We start from the raw sequence: 22,465 nt of genomic DNA, 5'->3' as shown, positions 1-22,465 counted from the left end.
ATGACCACATTATAAGATATGATACAGTAGTCAGATACTTGCCCCACTATGTCGAACTACCCCAAGAGCAACAACTGTAAATGCTAATAGGCAAAACTGCCGTCAGTGAAGTGATCTTCCAAAAGGATGAACAGCTTTTGTTAAATTCTAAATAAAACAAAGTACACTCTTTCTTCAATAAATTAGTACAAATAAAAACATGCATGAAAACCTTGGTTTTTATATAAAAATCAGAGTAAGGCTATAGAAACAATAACAAGTTTTTCTCATGCATAGATGCCCTATAGGACATTTGACAGTTACATGGAATGAAGGACAGTTATTTATTGTATAGGACTGTTCCACATAGTGCAAGAAATGTTGCATCTCTGGCTTCAACCAATAAATATCCATAAGCAACTTCCATATTATTGCAACAACAACACACCTCATGAATTTTCAAATTGCCCCCCAGGGTGTGATACCATCACAGTTGAAAACCTCTGCTCTAGAAAATTAGAAAGGAAAGGGATATTGTCTCCCCTCTGGCCCACCTTCCCTTCTCTACACTCTTCTCATGCTTTGGCAGGAAGGGAGGGGAGAGAATACCTCTTATGACAAGGTTGCAGCTACTTCATTGCTGCTGACAGCCTCAGTTGTTATATGCTCAGTGTGGTTGGGTAAGGTGCTCCATTGTCCCCACTGAGAAGGGACTCTTTATTCAGTATCTCTTCCAGGTATTGGGGAAACTTATATGTGACTAGACTTTTCTTATAAGGTGACCCTCCAACTGGAGGCCTCACACAAAATTTATCTCATGTCTTATGGTGTAGCCCTTGACAGGTCTGCACTTCCACAGGTTCATATGTTTTATAAAAAGAAAAACAAAACATAAATGAATGAGATCATAATTCCAAGGTATTCTAGGCTAAAATGGAATCTGAATGGATTTTTAAGTTTTGATTATAAATATAATTTTAAAGTTTTGTTTTTTTCTTAAAAAATTATGCGATCCTTCTTTATGTTGTGTACTTTTCCCTTCTTTTCTAACATGTAAGAATGATGAAAATACAGGAGAAACAAAAATCTGTTGACAGAGATTTATTTTTTTTTTACTTAGAGTGTCATTTTTAGGACAAAACGCTAAATTAGGAGGAAAAATATGTCAAAATATATATGTTCGCTTTCTTTCTACTTAGTGATTTATGCTTAAACTTTATTAGAAACACGATAAAATTACGAGAGATGCTCCAATGGAGAAAGCATGGGCTCTGAAGTCAAAGAGACTTGATGTTGAATTCCAGCTTTGCTATTTATTTTTGTGAACCAAAGAAACTACTGGAACTCTTGAGCATTGGTTTGTGCATCTCCAAATTATTCATGTGTCTTGGTCCATTAATGTTGCTATAACAGAATACCCAAGACTGCATAATCTATAAAGAACCAAAATTTATTTCTCACAGTTCTGGAGGCTGGAAAGCCCATGATCTATGGGCTGATGGATTTGGTATCCGGTGAGGGCTGCTCTCTGCTTCCAAGATGGTGCCTTATTGCTGCATCCTGCAGAAAGGATGAACACTGTGTCCTCACATGGAAGAAGCAACAGAAAAGCAAAAAAAAAAAGAAAAAAAAAAAAGCATTAAATGCTGTATAAAAAAGCCTCTTTTATAAAGGGTTGAATCTTAGTCACAGGGAAGGAGTCCTCATGACCTAGTCACTTTCTAAGAATGTCACCTCTTAATACGTTGGAGATTAGGTTGCAACATGAATTTTGGAGGGACACAGACATTCAAACCATAGAAGCATAATAACACATATGTCATGGGGTTGCTGTGAGAATTGAGGTATAGAATTTAAAGTACCCTGTGGTAGATGAAATGATTGGCTACAATCTCTCAACTGCTTTCCCTGACTGCACCTGTGTCTTGTCCTCATTATGGGTACAGTTCATGTCCCTGCTGATGTAGCTTAGCTATAACTGGCTTTGGTCAAGTGACATATAGATAAATGTTATAAATGTGCCATTTCTGAGCTTAGCTCCCCAGAGGCCTTGTGTATGTCTGTGAGTTCTCTTGCACTACTTCCATTGTCATGAAAGGAGCATACCTCAACTAGCCCAATAGTGAAAGGAAGAGGAGAGACATGGAATAGAGTTGCTATTGCACCTCGTTGATCTGCAGTTTAAAGTGGTGCTGCCCAGCAAAGCCCAGCCTAGATCAGCAGAACCACCAAAACTTACCAGCAGATCCATGAGAATAAATGACTGTTTTAAGTTACCTGGTGTTGATATAATTTCTTACACAGCTGTATCATCTCATGAACTAACCTATACAGTGTCCAATACTGTGGCTGACTTATTATAGTAATTAGATACATATTATTATAGTTCTTTAATAATGTAACAATATGTCATTTGGCACTTCAATCTGTAGACTTAAACACTGGAAAGAAAAATCTCCTTTTATTTTACATGATGTGTTTTGAAGGCCAATTACTAACATATATTTGTGAAATAAAACACTAAAGACAAATTTAAAGATGACAAGTTTGAGATCGTTGGTCTTATCTGGTCAGAGTCAGTGTCTTAATGAAATCTAATCATTATGTTGCTCACTAACCCACTGGGCTAAAAAATAACAAGAAAATAGTATGAATATAGTATAGAATGACATTAATTCATACCAATATTTTAGACCACAATACCCATTAGGAGGGTGGTATATAGTTTCAGGGATTTGGATGCAGGCCCCCAATGTGTTTTAAATACACTCTTCAAAATACATCAGCCAATGAAACATGCTGTATATATTTCCCACCCAAGTGGAATCTGAACCACAAGTGGCAGGTGATAGTTTCATATTTCACTAATATAATCCTCCACAAAATTCGGTATTCTCAAAAATAATCCTTATAACTTAAGTGCCTGATACCTGAACACTTGGAGTGCTCTTTTGCTTGGATCTCAGCTTTCTCCATTCTACCAAGACATACAATGAAAAAAAAAAATCATGCCAAGTATCAAGTTCCCTCTGAGACCTGGGAGAAGATAAATTTCTCATGAACCTTCACTGGAAGCACTCTTCCATTTGGTGTCTAAAAATGCCTCAGACAAACACTCCCACTTCAGACCCAGACTGAAAGTCACTACTTTTGCCTTTGAAGATTTCCTGTAGCAACAGAAGTAGGCACACTTCGACAAATAAAAACGAAAGAAAGTACTTGTGGGGAAAATCTCTAGAAAGCATTCAGCAAAGCTGCACTTATTTGTCTAATTTCCTATCAGTACATCTAAACCAAGTGACAGATCTATGATTTTTTAAATGTGCTATAAAAGGTTTTGCAATAAGAAAGGTCTTTACTTAATTCTAGGCAACTCTTCCTCTGAAAATTAAGTTCTCCTTATTTGCATTACTATGTATTGCATTCATTAAGTTGGAACATTCAACTTCTGAATTGATATGTACTATTTAAAGAGTACTGACTTTCCTCCCAAATGTTAGAAAGACAGCTGAAATAAAGATTTGAGAGTCATCCATTCAAAAGATACTTTTTTCCTTTTCAGTGACACTCTATAATAGTACATGCATTTATTCATTCATTTGACAAATAGTGTGCACACAGCTATCACATGCCATAACTGGTGTTACATGCTGAGAAGTTGATGGTATCACAGGGGAGTTTGGCATTAATCAAAAATCAGAGAAATAAACATAGAATTAAACCTATAGCAAGTACTAGGAAAGAAAGTTGAATGATAATGCGGGCGTATATAATGGGGGCTGATATTAATACAATTTGGGAGCATGGGAAGGCTTCCATGTAGGGGTGATATTGAAGCTAATACATAAAAACTAAGCAAAAATTATCCAAGAAAGCATTGACCAAGAAGGCATGTCCAGGTGGAGTGAGCAGCATATGCAAAGTGAGGAGCTAATTGGAGTCACTGAATGAAGAAGACCAATGTGGATGGAACAGGAGTGCTAGGGTAAAGCATAGCATTAAATGAGGCAAGAGATGAGGCAGGGAACTGACTGACTTAGTAGGTCACTAGGCTGGAAACTTCTATGCTGGATGTGGCCCTCTGGATTTGCTCTGCATCCTTCTCCACCACACAAGAGCTTGAGGTCTCCATCAATAGATCCCTTGCCCTCGTGTGGTGCCTCAGCCAATGGGAGGCACTGTCAGAAAACAGGATATTGAAATGAAAGTGAGGAAAGAATGTATCCTTTACCTCTTTTCTTTTTTTTAATCTTGCTGGGCTCTGTGTTGGCAGTGGCTGTGCCCCTCTTCTTAAGGGAAGTCCTGCACAATGGCCTCCTGCAATCTCTCTCTTTCTCTCTCACTCTCTCTTTCTTGACTCCTCTCTTTCCTTTCCAGTAATGTTCCATTCCTTTGCTCATTAATTTGGAGAGGTCATGTCTTCCCACTGTTGCTAGACCCAGGGTGCTTTGCATCCTTTGCTGCTTTCTCATAACCTGGCCCACAGTTTTAAAATAGTCTTTTCATTAAACCTTTCTTAATCATACACTTGAGTGTGCCATCTGTTTTCTGCCAGACCTGTGGCTGTTACAGTAGTATAGACCATATATTAAAAATTGATATTTTCATCCTAAGAGCAATAAAATGAGATTTCTTAAGTGTATGTGCATTCAAGCTCACATAGGTTTGTGTGCCTATAGGCATACACACCCACAGGAAGTAAAAAGGTAAGTTGCAATTCAGATTCACATATTAAAATGATCAGATTAGTTGCAAAATATAAATTGGATTGGAAGTGGCAAGAATGAATGGAGACTCCATATCGTTGTAGTTCATGCAAGATATGACATTAGCTTGGATAGGAAAATAATGGTGCAAATATAGAGAAGTTGGTAAATTCAAAATGGAAAAAAAAAGCCTTCAAGGGTGGACTCCAAAGTTTTGTTTATGAACTTGATGGAAGGCAGTATCATTGATTAAGCTACGGCACCTGGAAGAAATCCAGGTTTGCAGATGGCAACCAGGCACGAACTTTTGGATGTGTTGAATTTGAGGTGGCTTTGAGATATCTAAGGAGAAATGTGAAATGGACAGTTGATTACACAGATCTGAAACTCTGAGGAAAGGTCAGGACTTGGGGATTTATATTTGGAAGGTTTTGACATCTGGTGATGATTAAAACTGTGGTTGTGTGTGAGGTTTCCTACAGGGTGAGAATAAGGCCTCGGCTCAGCTCTGAGGAACTCTAACATATACTGGCCAGCTAAAGAAAAACAAACTTGGGAGGATAACAGAAGGAGCAGCAGAGACGCAGGGGGCCGTGAGTGACCTCATGAAAATGCAGTGGCATGCAAGACAAGGACATGGAGTGTGTATATAAAATGGTAAGAATCATACATACCCTCCAGCTGACTAAAAATATGTGAAAAAATATTCTTACTATATTACTTGTAGCTCCTTACGTTTTTAGGCAACAGATCATGCATCTTAAAGGAAGGTATTTTCTACACTGCACAATAGTTTTACTGTTGTTAGGTCCTTATATGAGCTTTTTTGTATGTCTGGCCTTCTCCGCAATGGAAGATGGGTTTCATGCTTCTTACCTGTAATGAAGTTTAGTGCTATATAGTCCTGCTCCTATTTATTACTGCTTGCTCCAAACAGAATTGATAAATTGCATTTAGCACTAAGAAATTGGATTCTAGCAAGGTTTTATTCTAGTAAACTTCCTTCACATAAAGAAAAAAAATTAACTCGCAGAGATCAGGTGACTTTTTCAAGGTCACACACTTAGTAAATAGCAGAGTCGTATTCAAACTGATGCCGACTGACTTCCGAATTCCCTGTTCTACGACACATGAAAGCAGCACGATATCTGTGCAACAGTAGCCTCCATATTGCAAGCTAGATGTAAGAGAAACAAAGATTCATCAATCAGGAGGGAGAATACATGAACTGTAAAGCTCAAAAATCAAAAACTCTAAAATCATAAGTTCATTAATGCAAGCAGCCTCAGCCTCAGCCTCGGAAAAATATGCCTTTTAACATCCTTTGCATGTAGTTCTCAAATTTTTCTAAACTTATGAAAACCACTTCTCATTGTCAACAGGGCAGATTACCATTTTGCCTGTGGTTCGTGGACCAAAAGAAATTCCTTCTGCTCTTCCCCTGTTTTTGTGGATCAACTGTTTTCCTGTCAAAGCAAAGCAAGGAACAATCCTGTGGCCTTGGTTACCCAAAATATTTGAATAAGCTTTTTAATATATCTGTATTAATTGCTTATTTATAGTTCACTTAACACTCTTTTACAGCAGTTAGTTTTGCTCTAAGGGAGAGTGGATGCCACATGAGAACTCCCTCTGACAGCTAGAAAGGCCGAAAGACTCTAAACTTAGGACATTGAATTTGGGGTCGCAATTTATTAAACGAACTAATGTTATATTGAGTGCCCTGTGAGGGCTATGATCTCTTTGGCTTTGGAGAAGCTATTGATTCAAAACACCTCACTGGCTGAAGAATAACATCGCACCTAAGGAGAATTGTATGTTTTTGTTTCACAACAGACAAACATTATCAGTCTATGGTGAATTATTAGATTTTCATGATCAAAATGAACCTGAAATGGAAGATGTTTATCTGGCTTCTTATCACAAGTTAATACAAGGAGCAGCTTCATAGTTAGAAATTAAATTAACCCAACAATCAGGAAAAACTTGATACATTTTAGAAGCCAAATTAATATGTGTGACTGGTAGACTCTGAGCTTCCGGGGTAATAGTACCAAAGACAGGCATCCTTGAACCTTATAATCATCGACCGGCTGTCATTATTTTACTAGTCTGATGCTATTGCCAAGTCAAACTAACACTGACTACCTTCTCTCATTTTGTCTTGGAAAATAGTTAAATATAAGAATATTTCCAAGCCTCCCAGAGCTTAGTGCCCATCTGTTCTCAATCAATGGGAGGACTTAGGAGGAGAACATGCCATGAACCCCTGAACAACCCCATCTAGAAGGCTGTGGTGTTGGCTACTTGTCCAAGGATTATTTTTCCTTTATCTGTGAACATAGAGTCTTACTAAATTGTCATGAGGACAACACAGTAGAGAAGACCTAGAATGGCAGAGTTCCCAGGAACTAATTCATATACATTATAATCACAGGGGACAATGAAAGATATACTACAGCCAGAACCCCTTATCCTGAGAATCACAAGGATTTTTGAATGCTTTCTATTTTGTACCATTTCTGTAAGATAATAGAAATGTCCCAAATGTGAAAGGAGAAAATTTTAATTAAATGTCCTTCTTGTCAAGCAAGGAGGCAGTTCATATCAGGCAAAACAAACAGGGCCAGGTTATAAGCACAGAGCTCGTGATCAAATCCTCTAGTACTTCCCAAGTTAGGGAGTGTGGGGAGAAGGAGTTTCCAGTCCTGCTCAGACCATTTGTCTTCGTTTCCTGGGGCTGCCATAACAAAGAACCACAGGCTAGATGCTTTAAAACAATACCAATTTATTGACTGGCAGTTCTGGAGGCTCTAAGTCCAAAGTCAAGGTGCCTGCAGGGTGGGTTCCTTCTTAGACCTCTGATTGTGTCTGCTTCATGCTTCTCCTCTGGCTGCCAGTGGAGGCTGGGAACCTTGGCATTCCTTGGCTTGCAATGCACCACGCTCTGCCTGTCTTTACATGGTGTTCTGTGTGCTTCCCTCTCCTCTCTTAAAAAGACATCAATCATATGGATTAGGGGTCCACCCTATTCCAGGACAACCTCATCCTCAGTTGGCTAATTACATCTGCAGCAACCCTATTCCCAAATAAGGTCACATTCCTAGGTTCTGGGAGTTAAGATTTCAACATGTCTTTTTTTCAGGGACATGGTTCAAGCCATAACACCGTTTAAGCAATTCCAAAAAGGACCTCACCAGAAAATGACTGAGAAAGCAATACATGCAAAGATCTTATTTTGACTTACCACTTTCTTAAAAAGAAGATAAATGAAATTTATTTTAAAAACCTTTTGTTTGACGTTTGACTTAAAGAATTGAAACTCTCACTCATTGCGACTTATAAGGAAACTATTAATTAATTGTGGCCTGACAAGAAGGGAGTCTCCTCTGATCTTTGGTGTAAGTATTCCCTGAAATTAATAATTTACCCCTCTGAATAGTCTTGTGTCACTCATCTTGCATGGTAAACCAGGGAGCTACCCTACAGAAGTATATCAATCAATGTGTCTTAAATATTCTAACATAATTATAGTTTCACTTTATTAGGAACTATATAATCACCAAAGGAGTTTCTGCAGCTACATATGGAATTCTTGGGAACCCAGAGATAGCCAATTTAAAGTAATATACAGTGCTTGAGTTTGTATTTTATGAGCCAGATTACTGGGTCTGTTTGAGTCTAGCTGAGAGATTAACAAACATGAGTTTTAAGTCAAATCACAGAAATACTAGAAAGTGTAATCCTCTCATAAAACAAACTTGTCTCAGCCAAGAAAGCCTAGAAGTGGACTGGCATGTCTGTACCGAATATTGAATTACCAGGTACCCTGATGGTCTATTTCACCTTCCAGTATCTGGTGCCTAAAGAATCTTGGCAAGCAGCTGAGGGTCTGACACCTTCTGAAGAGCTATTCCCTTGTCAGCAGAGAGATTTTTGCTTTGCCAAACTCCATACCAAGTGCTCAGGCCTCACTAATTGCAGACTTTATTTTCTGAAAGTCAAAGTCGATGACTCCCCGGACAGTCTTCAAGATCCTGACTCTCTTCCTCAAAAACCAAAGGTCAAAGTAAGGCCCACTAGCAGCTCTGGCTGCATCCAGACACCAAGAACAGCAGGGTTTTCTGATTAGAAACATGAGGCAGCCTGACTTTAAGTGCTCAGAGATGTAGCCAAATGTGCTGGAAAGAGAGGAGGTCCAGCTCACAAGGCCCCCTGCTAATATCTCCAGCCTGGTCTCTCAGTCCTTTGTGCTTCTCAGTCTACACTGCAGTGAGACTGAATTGTGTCCAGGTCAACAGGGTTGATGTGCTCACTCATTCTGTTTCTCGTTTGCTTTCTCTCTTACCTCTGGGTCCTAGCACATCCCCTCCCTGCGGCTCCTGATGCCTTTAAGAATCTTGCTTTCTTTAGAACATGCCAACATGTCCTTCAGAACTTAAACAAGCGTGATTCCTTTCAAAAATGGTCACAGCAGCCCGAATCTGTGCCTGGCACCCCATCTGTACGCTCTCTGTGGCTTCCCACACTCAAATCTCTCTTAGCACTCACCCCACTGTACATTGTAATTACTCACATACTTCATTGTCTTCCCCGCTGAATTTAACATCCTTGAAAACAAGAACCATGTCTCATTTACCTTTGCAGTCTCAGCAACTAGGATATTGACTGACATGCAAAAAGCATTCAATGAACGTTTATTGAATGAGTCACAGAATGGACTCTGGTTTGGGAACCAGAAGACTAGTAATGTATTTCTAGCTCTACCACTAAAAGGCTTTGATTTTTCTGTAAATTGTGATCATTGTTGTCACATTCATGACCACAGCATCCCAAGCCACCATGGAAAAATCTTTGTTTTCAAACTTCCACTTTCATGAATTCTTACTTATTTTTTCTTTTCATTTGTAAGGTGGGGGTGACTCCACTTGCATAGCGGCTGGTAGGATGGACTAATATAATGTATGTGCAGAGCCCTGTAAAGTGCAAAACACTATAGTAATACAAGTGATTACGGATCCTTGGTAGAAAGTGGAGGAAAGGATGGCTGAGTGTCTGAAAATGTGGCTTTATTGTGGGAAATGTATTATATAACATGACTTGTCCACAAAATATCTTCCCCTTCTTTTCCTTTTTAGCAAGCGGGGTGAGGCATGCTGTAGGTGGATGTCCACACTCAGGGACTGCCTATTTTAGTTTAGACATCAATAAGAGTCTTGGTCACTTGAGGTATTTTTTTTTTTATTTTTTTATTTTTATTTATTTTTTATTTTTTTGAGAGATTCTCACTCTGTTGCCTGGGCTAGAGTGCCATGGCATCAGCCTAGCTCACAGCAACCTAAAACTCCTGAGCTCAAGCGATCCTACTGCCTCAGCCTCCTGAGTAGCTGGGACTACAGGCATACGCCACCATGCCTGGCTAATTTTTTCTATATATAATTTTAGTTTGCCAATTAATTTCTTTCTATTTTTAGTAGAGATGGGTCTCACTCTTGGTTTCGAACTCCTGACCTTGAGCATTCCGCCCGCCTCGGCCTCTCAGAGTGTTAGGTGCCAGACAGGCATGAGCCATTGTGCCTGGCCACTTGAGGTATTTTCGATCCAGTCTTTAAGTTTCTATAATTGAAACGTTTCCTGATTGCAAGATTATTTACTTACAGTCCTTGTTTAAAAAAAAAAATCAAAACTATTACTTGATTTTACTAAGCAGTTAAATTGACTATTACAACATACATATTAGGTTTCACTCCAACCACCACATATCCTCACAAAAATATGGTGAATTTCTGCAGAGATGAAACTGTGTTTCTCTCCCTTTGTGTTTCAGGGTCTCGCAAATCCCCTCTTTGAGTCCCAAGTGTACAAAAACTTTCCACTTTGGGTCTTGACACTTTCTCTAAAAACACTTGAAGATTAAAGACTGGTTTCTGGGACTAGTACTGCCAGGAAAGCTTTTCCAGCACAAGTAAAAAGCATAGTGTGTCTTTAGTACACCCAGGTTTTCTGCAATTAAAGTATCTTTCACCACAATTAGGATTAAAATTATCAAATTAAATAAAACCTAACCCTTTCCTATTTGGCAAAAATAGCACAAAAATAAGCAGTTCAAAAATCACTGTTGTATTCTAAGGAAGGATTCAGAAATTTAAAAGTAGACATTGATGAGAATCAAGGAAAAAAGGACAGATAGAAATGCTTTCTACCAATTTCTAGGGCCTGCCTTTTCTGGAAATATCCCTTGGCCAATCTACGGTGTTGAAGAAAGCCTATTTAAGGGCATGCCTTCAACTGTTGACTTAGGCAGGCCATGATAAATTGGGAAAGCATGACATATGGGTTACAGAAAGAACCATTCCAAAGGACACGGACACAGAAACTGTGGTGGCATGTAAATCTGTGCCCACACAATCAAGCAGAGTAACATAGGGACTAAAGACAGGTCATGAGCCAAGATGGCAACCAATACAGAGATACACACATGTGTGTGTCACACACATGCAGATACACATACACACAGAGATACATGCATATACAGACACACACTCATAATCATCACATAACATACTCTCACACACAGACACACACAGGCACAGGCACACACACACTTGAGATGAAAAATCAAGAAAATGGCTTAAAATACTTTTTATTATTGCCTGACTGCTACTGCCAACAAAAATTTTTCCGTGTAATCTGTCCTCACCGACATAGATGATGGATTTAAATAAAGGAGTAGCAGTGTAAGCTGGAAGACAGGAAAAGCCATACTGTAGAGTGGAAAGAGTCTGGCATTGGGATTTACGAGAGCAAGGTCCTAAATGCTGGTTTCCAAGTAGTGGTTTATGCATCAGACACTGAATTTAAAGCAGGGTCAAAATTAGGAACACTTTTCTGGACCCTGCCTTCCCTGGTTTGCTTGGACTACTCAATATTTTGAAATGGAATGTGAAATAGGCTGTTTGGTAGAAAGGTAAGTATGTTAGTCCTATTGTCTTATGCCAGGATTCCTGCCTGTCTCACGTAAATAGATGAGTTTGTGACTCCTGATTTAAATTATCTGGGTCTAAATTTCTTAATTGTAAAATTTTGTGGGTGGCAACTCAGAGAATTCTTCAAGTATTCTTTTAGTTCTAGAATTATTTAGAGGCCATAGACAAATCATGACCACTTTGACATATTCTGGAAAAGAAAAATGATACGCTTTTAGTACAACACCCCAGTCTCTGAGCCAATCAGGAAAATACAAATGGTATAACAGTAAACTTCTGCATCCTGCAGTTCACCAATTGTGCGATATTAACAAATCTATTTTGTAAAGTGCAGAGAAGTCACTAAAGGAAAATAAATCTGAAATGAAAATGACAAGCTAATAAACAACCCCACTGCAACTGCAAAAACAAAACGCCGAATAAATGGGGTGCTGTTACTGTAAATCAATAAATATTGGATATTAAATAGAACATTGACATCGACTCTAAAAAGGAAGAATATATAAAAATCCAAACACAGATCTAACCCAGGGACTGGCACGAGCACAGTGCTGGGAGCCTCTGCCAACAACAGGGAAATCATTTCCTTTCCTATATCTCAACATCACTCTTTATAAAGTGAGAAATTTGGTTAGATGATTGTTAAATTCTGGCTCTAACCACTTATAGAAGACTACAGCCGGCAGCAATTTCCTCCAGCCTGTGTATTGTTAATCCTGCTTCACGGAATTCGTCTAAATGCAATCCATGCTTGATTTTCCACGTAGACTCTAATTGGAAAATTAGTATTGTTTCAAAAGCACCAGCTCAGTCTCAAAATGAGATGCCCTCGGTATGACATGCATATCTAATTTCTTCCACAGTTGCATAAAATAAGAAAGAAAAGCATTCTCAGCCACTCCTGACAGCTTTTATCACGAGCTATTCAACAAATGTTTTCTGTCCACTTGTCCGAGAAAGCTGATTAGACAAAACAGCCGGTGGAGGCACAAAGAACATTCATTATTTTACCAAGGGAATATAAAAGATATTTAAAATGAATGAATAGCTGACACAAAAATGACTCTTAAAAGAATTGTATGCACAGATATTTTATTATAAAATTGTCAGGAGTGTGGCATACTTAGAGGCTGAATTTCCGTTACATTATGGGATAGATGTGATTCTTCAACTTTAAACTAAGTGGATCTAATACAGGATTCTATTGAATACAAAATTATTTGTGCCATTTTTAAGGAACTACTATAGAGATGATTTCTTAGTAAATCTAGAGGATCCAGAATGTCCAGAGATCTTACTAGTCTCCATTCAGAGAAGGTATCTTGAAGCCCTTGGTTCTCCACTATAGTTTTATGATCAATATGCTCCTTTCAAATAGGATGCAAGGAAGTGGGCAAATGATACACAGTAAGGACATTCAGCTCTCTGCCCCATCTCCTCCAGCATACAAAGGAAGGAAGATCTGAGCTTATCTTCCTTCATTTCAGAATTTCAAACCCCTTCCATGCTTTCATCTCCTAGAGTGTTCCCTAATTCCATTCTAGCACAATTCTTACTTTAGCTAAACATTTTCCAATGCATTTTGCTACCTCTTTTCCCCCACCACACTCTAAACAGTTTCTTGTGCCTTCTTTCTGTTTGACATTGTGTCTGAGACACCTAATTTGTAAGCAGGTGAGGCTTGACTGGAGAGGGAACAAAGGAGTCAAAGAGAAGAACGAGGAGGTGGGGTTTGCACTTTGTTTCTGAAAGCAAATCACTCTTCCCCACCATGCCAGCTCCAGTTCACTGGTCTCCTGTAATTGTAGGAAGAGAGGAAGCCAACTCACCTCGCTTATCTCTTTCTGATAACTTTACCAAGTAGTCCCCTCTAGGATCTTGACACTTTTTAAGGTTAGCTTAACAGTCACCAAGGAAATTTCTGGGTGAGTTTATAGGATTAATCTCCAGAATTGTTTTAGAATCAACACTCTGGCTGATTTTCACAGGTTGATGTTGTCAACCTGTCAACCTGTGTTGATGTTGTCAACCTGTGAAAATCAGCTTTTATTTTCTTTAGATGAGAATTGAAGAGGGATCTGGAGTCAGACTACTTGGATTTAAGCCTGAGCTCTACCACTAAATAGCTATGTAATCTCACACAGAGTATGTGCCTCAGTCTTTTCATCTGTAAAATGGAAATGATTATAACATTTAATTCATAAGTATTAAAAACACAGATCCTTACAATTGCTCAATGAATATCAATTCTTACTCTTATTTCTCCATACACCAACAGTGTTTTTAACTAGGGGTTGTTGAATTTACCCACAATGTTAGAGATATCATAACCAGTTTATATATCAAATATTTGAATATTACATATATGCCTGTCTGTGTCTGGCATATATAGAAACACACACCCCAAATGTTCTCAATAAGAAAATAATAAAACTAAAAATTAGCATTGCTTCGTTTTCTAAGGGAAGATTCTAATTGTTTTATCAAAGGACATTACCATAGCAATTTTATCTAAAAAAAAAAAAGAAGGTATAGGAGAAAGTGCAGTGGCCTGGGCTAAGGAAAGACAGTTCTAATATTGATTTCTGACCAGAAAATCATGTTTCCTTGAGATCATCTTCTCTCAAAGGCTCAGTTTCTTCATGTATATACAATACAATTTCATCTTTGGGATTGATTAAGGTATAAATAAATATACTAAATAAAAAGTTGAGGTTGATCCAGATAATCTCCACACTCCACTCTTACTCACTTTTCTTCCTTTCATACTATAATTCTACTTGGAAAAAGAGAATTAACTAACATGTCCCTGTATAAATATCTCTGCAAATCCAAGTGTATTAATAAAACCATCCCATATACATCATCTCATTTGTTCCTCACATTGAATACAAGGGAATTAAATTCAACTAATATCTAAGGCAGACCTACTGTGTCCTTGTTACTCTGCTGTTTTCATTGTAATTAGCTTCAAAACAAACTGTATGAAATGGAAAAGTAAGTTACTCTTTCTCAGTGGACTCAGAGTAATTAAATAACTTGCTACAGTTCACACACACTATTTGAGTCACTGGCTCAAATACTCTTCCTGTCACTATCCACATGTCATCTTATGGTGTCATTTTCCCTGGAGTGTTCACCTCTTCTTTGCCCCCACATCATTTTTCCAGCCTCTGATTGGGCACATATCAGCCACAATGCACTGCAATGAGTATTTATGGGGTCCTAACCCCTAACCCACTACACTGTGAGTTTCTTAAAAGAATTATCTTTTCTCTTTCACTTTGGTAGATTTGAAGCCTCCCACAAAGTCTATCATAAAATGGGTGCCTAATAAATATTTTCAGAGTTTACAAATAACTGACTGACTTAATGAATGAATACATAAATTTGCATATTTAATTTGAATTGACTCCTAACTTAGGCTAATCCTCCCCCTTTAGATTTCTTGGTTGAAAGGAAATTCTTTGAGACCAACTTGAAAAGGATATTAATATCAAATATTTTAGAAACAGTCAAAGGCCTCATGAACTTGTGGCATTTTCCAACCATATGCTTTTCATCTCCTGGTCCAGCTGATAGAGTATGGAAGTAATTGAACGGCCACTCTTTTCTAGGATGTCAACATACATTTATCAAGGTTTCTAGGCAGTTAGTTTCTCCTTTGAAATCTTAAAAGATGTGACTCTTGGCAATACTGTATAAATATTAGATTATTTTCCTGAAATTTTTTTTTTTTTTTTTTTTTTTTGCTTAAGAGCTATCATTTGATTCATCTGCCAAGATAACTTCATTATGTCCTTCAGGCAATTCAATACACCAGAAATTTGTGTCTCCGTTTTTCAAATTCACCAAACAAGAACACCAAACTTTGAAAGAAGCCAGAACAAATCTTTAGGAGAGAGAGTTAGAAGGCAGGGAAGAGAAAGACCATGAACTATTGTGGGTTCCCAGAAGCTTGTTAAAACAGGATATGATATTCTCTTACGATGTATTAATTTCCCTCTATTGTTGTTTTTGTCTTTTCTTATTCCTGTCAATGAAGTTTGGACTAATCTGCTTTTTCACACCAACTGCATTTTTTTAGATGTCAATTATAATTCTTAATTACATGGTGCCGTGTATGATAGTCAGCGGTATACATGGTTCATCTCTGACAGTAACAAGGGTACTGTCCCAGGCAAGGCCCACTTCAACTGCAAGGCATGTGATCTTAAATGTAGGGTTGGTAAGAGTGAAGATTCTGGAATCTAATATATTTATGACTAAGAGAAAGGAGAGCAGCAGCAGCCCAGTGCCGTGAGTCAGAATGAACTCTCAGTCAAATCAGGACTGCTATGGCATTTCTTAGGAGACTGAGCTGCTAATTCCACGTAGACGATGAAGAGAGGTGATGAAGAGAGAGGCCTTCACAGGTGAGTGAGTTGTTGTGATTCCTGAGAGATTCATCTGAGTTGGAGCAGCCCTGCACTCATTAGCCAGGAGTTTAAGAAAGTGTCTCCAGTCACTAGAGGAAAGAGATATTGGGCCAGGGCTTCAGTAGAAGAACCTCAACATTGGGAGAAATTGTCAGTAAAAGTGACAGAAACAGAGGCCTATTTAGGAAATTCAAACAAGCTCAGCAAAGTACAGATACATTCCCAGTAGATTCATGTGGAATTTTCCTGGGATGCCACATGGAGGTCATGCAGGAAAGTATAGAGCATGGACCTCTGGTCACACTGACTTGAGTTGGAAGCTGGTCCTTAACTAACCAGATGTGTGACTTTGGAAAAGTCACATAACCTCTTGCATATGTCAATTTGGTGTCATTCGTGATGCTTTCAGCAGCAACTAACAATTTAACACAAAAAATCTGACTCAGATTGACATTTAAAGAGAGTGAATGCATTGGCTCATCAAACTGGAAGTCCTCCTGGTTGTGTCATGGTGCCAAAACGTCTGTAGCTGTTGTTGACTTCCAATATGAACATTATTAAATTGAGAGGAAATGAGAGATTTGCTTTCAGGATCCTTCTCTTCAGAATGAAGGAGGATCTTCTTTCCTAGGAGCCCTCAAACAAGCCTTCAACCTGAATTAGGTCACGTGCCTATTTCATGACACATTTCTAGAGCCAGACGAGGTCATGAGCTAACCATCTCAGGCCTGAGATCCTGAACAAATCACTGGCAAGGCATGGCGTTACTGTTAAACCAATGGGGACCTCTCTTAGCATTGGAGATGGCATCGGTTTCCTGGGAGGTCTTCCGTCTGTGTTGGGGAGAGGTGAATATCAGAACCAAATCAGCTTTCTGAGAAAAGGGAAAAATTAGGAATCAGATAGGTAATTGACAATAGTTTCCCCTCTGTAAAAGGGGTATAAAAATAGTGTCCATCTTGGACATTGCTGGGAGGATTAAATGAGTTAATTCTTACGACCCACATAGCTCAATAAATGTGGTGGTGGTTGTTTCTGTTGTTATGACTATATTATTTTTTCCACCTCCTATCTTCTTAGTTAAACCTACTTGTTCCATTTTTCTGTCCCTCCACCTGCTTTTTCCCTGGTATTTGTGTCTTTGTGTTTCAGCCCACCCTCTTTTAATTGACTCACCTATTTTGTTCCTGACACTAGACTTGCTGCTTCCATTTCCTTAAGAAACAAGTGCACTAGCTAGCATCATCCTTTAACGATGAAGACTTAAATTTCATCAAAGTCAGCAAACACATGATTCTAGGAACAATGAGGAATACATAACTGAGTAAGACTAAGCCACTGACTTTGCAAAGTTCACTATACTGATGTCCAGCAGTGTGACTAGTATATGATTGATATCCAATAAACTTGTTGAATTAAATTATTATCTAACAAGAGTAATGTGTGCACAAATAATCAATATAAAGCAAGTTGTGATAAGTACAACAGTAAAGATATGAACAGGAAGTGTTTTAGTAGTTGGTAAGAGTTGATGTAGAAATATTAATTCAAACTGGTGTGTGATTTGGAAAGGTTTCTTGGAGGAGCTGAAATTTGAGCCAGAGGGTGAAGAATTCTAGCACAACTTTAGGCCAATAAATGTATATGCTCAATTTCCAACCACCAGATGTATTCTTGTACTCCATCTGTCCATTCTACACATTAAATAATTTTAGACAGTTAAACTTTATCGATTGCTTATCTTGGAAACCTTTCTGATTTTAGTTGGATAAAAAATGATGTTCAGGGAAGTTTTCACTAAATATCACATATTCTACCTATTAAGTAATACATTCTGAAACAGAATACCAGATGAAAGGCATTTGAGAAGCAGGATCCAAACTTTCTTTCCACTGCATGTATGTATAATTTCTTGATGAGGCAAGGCAATGTTTTATATCGTTTCCTGCAGTCTGCAAAATTTGCTTTTTCAAGCCATATAACCCTGCTATTTATTATTTCATGTTTAGTTTGCCTACAGTAATGAAAAAGATTTAAAGATAACAAGATGAATACTTGGGGGTTACAGAAAACCTGGCTTCATTTTTAAGCCAGAAATAACTTGTAGCACAAGTTAGAAACTCAAAATAACAGAATGTATATGGAGAAAATCAGCAAAGCTCTGTGGTTTTAACTAAGTGACCATTGCTATGAAAACAACATTGCCACCAACTGGTATAATTTTTTATCATTCATTATCACGCCTAGCAGAAGGCATATTGTGCAAATATAGGGAGCATAGGAAGAGGTCCAATTGGCAATTGTTGTATCTTAACATATTATGCATGTCAGTTAAGAACCAAAATGGATTTCAATTCTCCAGACATTCAATCTTTGTAGTGTATTTTAACAACAAAAGACAGAGCCTCTAGTTCCAAGCATACCAAGTATGTTTTCATAATTTTTGACTCAGTGTGTCGTTCTCAAGTTTTTAAAGAAAGTAGGTGGTAAAAAAAACCCTAGCATAGACTAAGATCCATAATGTTTTGACAACATTTATCATAAGTATAATTCCTATCACTTGAGATATTTAAAATATTATTCTCATTCTATTATAGACATTTTTAAGCATAAATTAAGAAATATGGCTAAGTTCAGGAGATTTATCCAAGGAACATAATCATTTTATTGAGATATCAGATTTGATGTTTTGTCTTTGAAATCCAACCCCAACAACTGAGTTCATGAGTGAAAAAGCCAAGCTGATGTGGACTATACTCAACTACATTTAACAATACAAGCCTGTATTTTTTATTATATAAAGTAAGGTAAACATGGTTATGTAAGTGAAGGGATCTGGGAGGACCTCTTTGTTAGAAGCTCTAAGTAGAGAACATAAAGCTACAGTGCTCTTGAATTTTTTAATAGTTGCCATGGTAATCACTCCACAAATATGCATAGGAACATTGAGATTTATTATTATAGAAAAGAAGATGTAGAAGACTATGACAAATATCAGCCTGGGCCTTCTATTCTCTGATGTGTTGGCAGAAGTATGTGCACACTCTCCTCCTCCTCCCCTTCCACCTGATACACACACATCCACGTGCAGTGTGTGTACACACAGACACAGCACCTGTGGCTTTGACTTCACAATAACCTGAAGATCGCTGGCGAAAAAGAATTCTTATCCATTAGCAAATAAGGCAGCTTGGGAGAACTTGAGTTTAGAATGTTAGATATATTATTCCATCCAAATAGTCTTCAACATAAAAACAAATTAAAAATTAAATGGACCAAGAACAAGATCCCTCAAGCAGTTAGATTTTGTTTCCAGAGTCCAAACTATCCTTTCCATCCCCACGAACAATCAGGAGCCAGAGAGATCTTGAGCTAGGGTATAGCATCTCTAGGATCTTGGGTGGGACATGGAACATGATGTTATTAATATAACAGTTTACAGCTTGTAGAGCGAAAGGTGATTCTTTAGTCACTGAACACATATATGTACTCAGTATTGTTTTAGGTTCTTGGATTATCAGTTAATAAAATAGAAATCAAATATCTTATCCTTGGAGATTACAGTCTAAAGAGTCAGGTAATAAACAATAAACATAATGAGTACATGGTATAGTAAATCAGAAGGTAATAAAATGCTTTGGAATAAAAGAAAAGGGAATTAGGAGTGCAGATTAACCACATTACTAGCTCTGTAAACTTGGAGGTTTTAGTGTTGGTCTAACATGCAACCCAATAATAAGCCTGAGTCACCTTGCCTCAGCCTCCTAACTCCCTCATTGCCTCCCACCCCTCCTCGGAAGGAGTCCTCCTCCCTCCTGAGGGTATGCTTTTCAAATACAAACCAACCAATCCAGAGTCCATGCCCTCAACCCTTACTGGGCTGTCACACTGTGGGCTATTATACAGTTGCCCTAATCATCCCAGAGCCAGGTGCCAGACAACTAGGTACAGCTCCATGTCCCAGAGCCTGCTGATATTATTCAAATGGCCAGTCTTCAGCCTGCTTGCCTGGTCTTGTCCATTCCTTCCTGCAGAAACCCCAGTAAAGACTCTTGTCCTCAGTTCCCCTCTCTCCTCTCCCTGTGACTGACATAGCACTTCCCTGGGTGGCCCCTATGGTGTGGCATGCTCTTGGGAACTGTAAGCAACAAACTATGTTTTCAATGGCAATAATTTTCTAGCCTGCTGGCCTTACTGTAACTCAGATTTTCACCATATTTTAACACAACAGATATGGAGTATATTAATATGCTTTACACTATATTTAAGACCCCATATTTCTAAAAACAGATATGAAGTAATGAGCTGGGTAATCAGGCTAGGACTCCCTGAGAAGGTAACATTTACTCAAAGACTCCAGAGAAAAGTAGTGATTCTCATGGACAATTGGGGAAGGGTATCCAGGCAGAGGGATCAACCTGTTCAAAGATGCCTGGTGGTTTGTATCTGGTGAGTTTGAAGAATAGCAAGGAGGCCAATGTGACCAGGGCTGAGGAAGCAGAACAGCTGAATATAAAGTAGTGGGGAAAGGAGATAAAAGGGCCAGAGCAGGGGAAACCTTGTATCTCCTTGGAAAGACTTTGACTTTGACTTCTCATGAGAGAAAGAAAGAGTTACTAAAACAAAATTTCAAGGAAGTTCCAAGTGCGAGAAAGAAAATCATTTCAAAGAACTGGCAAAAAGAAAAATTCAATGGAGAAAGAAAGAGTTCTGTAGTTTTGGGGACACAAGCCATCGTCCTATCAGTACTTGGATTGGATGCTGATTTATTCAGTAAAACCCAGGGAGGCAAACATAAAATTCCTCCTAACAGCAGGAAGAGAAGAGATATGAGAATAAGTCAAAGCTTGGAGTCAAACAACATGGCAGCCTCAGGGAAGGGAAAGTGCACAGGAGAGAGAGGGTCCTGAGCAATTCTGAGAATAAAAATAAACTATTGGGAAATCAAGGGAATTTTTTCCCCTTTCAAGAGTATAAAGATAGTGGAAATATTCAAAGGGGCAGCTTGAAAAAGATATGAACCTAAGAAGCTGAAACAAAAGTTAGATGCAATAGTGTTAGAGGAGACAAATTAAGGAAACTATTTTTATAATAGGATAATGTGTTGAGTAATGAGGAAAGATTTGTTGAAGAGGACATTAATTTGTGGCAGAAGACTCAAGAGAATGTTGCTCCCTCACCAAATGAGCATAAATGCATCAGAGAAGGGGGAAGGTAATAGGACATGTCAAGTCTGCATAAATGGTGACGTTGTGTAACTCAAGAAAAGACAGGGATTCCTGGAGATGAAAGTGGAGGAGGAGGAGGAACTCAAGGTTGGCAGATGCTGCACAAAAGTCAAAAGATCAAAAATAGAAAATAGGACATTGGGTGGTCAATTAAAAAACTGATAGAGACATCGACCAAAGCATTAGCAGGGAGGGGTAATGATTGGGCAAAATCCAGGCCAAAGAAACACATAGATTTAGTACAAATGCATACTCTGAAAAAACATATATATTTTTTCCTCCCCTTCTTTTTCCAGGTTCCTAAGCATTCCTCTGGGGAATATCCCCTATCATCAGGATTAGATAATAGTGCTTATTTCACTTGGCTAGTTTACAGATTTTGCACTTGAATAAGAATTTCAGGAAAACAACAAAAAAAAAGAATGTATAACCCAAAATAATTAGTTGTATTTGTATCATTTAAATATTGATTCTATTTTAATTCAAGCCCCCTTTATTCATTTTAGATATAATTCTTTGTGCCATCTTTCCTTATTTCTAGATTGATTGTTTCCAGGGTTTTATTCTTTTATTAATTGCTTCAAAGAAATAACTTTTGTCCTATTTCTTACTGTTGTATATTATTCCTATTTCCTATTTATATTAATTTCTTCTATTTTATTTGACTTTTTTCTGTCTTTTTCTAACTTGTTTAGTTGAGCACTTAGCTTATTAATTTTTAGGATGTTTTACTTTTCTTTTAATGCTAAGAATTTCTCTTATATAATTCTCAAAATACACACAAGTTTAGAGGTATAATATTTTCTTTATTGTTCACTTCTAAAGAATATCAAATATCAGAAATAACTTTTCTATTAATTATATAAAGACTTTTTAAAACATTCTAAATGAATGAGATTATGGTATCTTATTGTAACTCATTTCTAAATCAATTGATTTTTAGTCAATGCAAACTTGTCTCAATATTTCCAAATCTCTGAAATTTATTGAGACTTGCTTTGTAGTCTAGTATATGATTAATTATTATAAAATATCTGTGTGAAGAATATGTATTCTCTGATTTCTTAATATAGGACCCTATACCTATCCCTTAAGTAAGACTTATTAATTATGTTGATTGAATCATCTATATTCATCAATTACAGAGA

At 37.8% G+C, this 22,465-nt stretch overlaps 1 long non-coding RNA gene across 1 annotated transcript in view; it reads right to left on the bottom strand.

The window, feature by feature from the left end:
* Nucleotides 1–1,101: 1,101 nt before the first annotated feature.
* Nucleotides 1,102–22,465, bottom strand: part of LOC142869988 (uncharacterized) — a 228,720-nt gene continuing 207,356 nt past the window's right edge. Inside the window, exon 3 of the long non-coding RNA XR_012918513.1 lies at nucleotides 1,102–1,564. This is a non-coding gene — a long non-coding RNA (uncharacterized LOC142869988). The remainder of the gene's footprint in view (nucleotides 1,565–22,465) is intronic.

The sequence above is a fragment of the Microcebus murinus genome, chromosome 3 (genome assembly GCF_040939455.1).
Source record: "Microcebus murinus isolate Inina chromosome 3, M.murinus_Inina_mat1.0, whole genome shotgun sequence".
NCBI lineage: Eukaryota > Metazoa > Chordata > Mammalia > Primates > Cheirogaleidae > Microcebus > Microcebus murinus.
This window is presented reverse-complemented; position numbering and strand designations above follow the sequence as displayed.